The sequence below is a fragment of the Gekko japonicus genome, unplaced genomic scaffold (genome assembly GCF_001447785.1).
Source record: "Gekko japonicus isolate JY-2015 unplaced genomic scaffold, Gekko_japonicus_V1.1 scaffold1414, whole genome shotgun sequence".
In the NCBI taxonomy this organism is placed as follows: Eukaryota; Metazoa; Chordata; class Lepidosauria; order Squamata; family Gekkonidae; genus Gekko; species Gekko japonicus.
The window spans coordinates 319,426-320,532 of record NW_015167580.1 but is presented as its reverse complement, the minus strand read 5'-3'; positions in this window follow the sequence as shown (position 1 = coordinate 320,532).

The window sequence follows — 1,107 nt, the reverse complement described above, 5'->3', positions numbered from 1 at the left end:
ATTTCCCCCCCCCAATCCTAGATTTAATAGGGGAAGGGAATAGGATAAGTGCAAGGCATAAAAGATCACATAGTGATAAACCTGTTCCACCTACTGGGATTTTACTGAACCACCAGTAGAATATAGATGCCTCTCTTCACCCAGGCCTTGGACGGAATAAAAAATATCAGCATGGCAGACCTGGCAACCCTAGGCTTCCCATCAGTTCCCCCGTGGGGCTGGGGACTCCTCCTGGGCTGGGGCCACAGGTGAGTCAGTGGGTAAACAAATAGGATGACCAGTGGGTGGGGGTGACTGGTGTGGCTAACAATCTCCTCCCTGCTCTCTTGGCCATTGCTTTGGAGGGCAGATCTATCACATCACAATCCTGCTGAGATCCCTCCCAGGCACTGCCTCCAAATCTCCAGAAGCTCCCTGCTTCAGAATTGGCACCCCTGATTGGCACAAACCCGGAGGACTCTATGGAAGAATGACTGCAAACGTTCCCGGGAGGGGCAGGGGGGCTTCTGGGAGAAAAGGATGCCCATTCTGGTCTTAGGCTTCTTCTGCTGGTCTCCCCAAGAACTGCAACTTCCTGCAGATGGTGACTGAGCAAGGCCTGGACTATGAGAGACTGGGCCAGTCCTGGAGCCGCCAGGGCCTGGAGCTGGGTCCAGCAGTGGGTGAGGGATGCAGCCCTGCAGACCAGGTGTTCCAGCAAGACTGTCTTCCCAGGCCCAGCTTGAGTAGGATGGGAGGAGGCAAGAGAGCCCAGCTGTGTGGCCAAGAGCAGGGGGTTTTTTGTAGAAAAACCCCAGCAGGAACTCATTATTTATTTATTTATTTATTTATTTATTTATTTATTTATTTAATTTCACTTATACCCCGCCCTTCCCTCATAACAGGCCACACCCAACAGCAGAAACTCATTAGCATATTAGGCCACACCCCGACAGCACAGCTCATTGGCATATTAGGCCACACCCCCATGCCACCAGAAGTGTGGTCATCCAGCCACACCCACCTTTTGCTTCTTATTCTGTTTGCCTTGTTTGTTGTCAAAACCCAGGGCTTTTTTTGTAGCAGGAACCCTTTGTTAGACCACACACCCCAAATGTAGCCAATCCC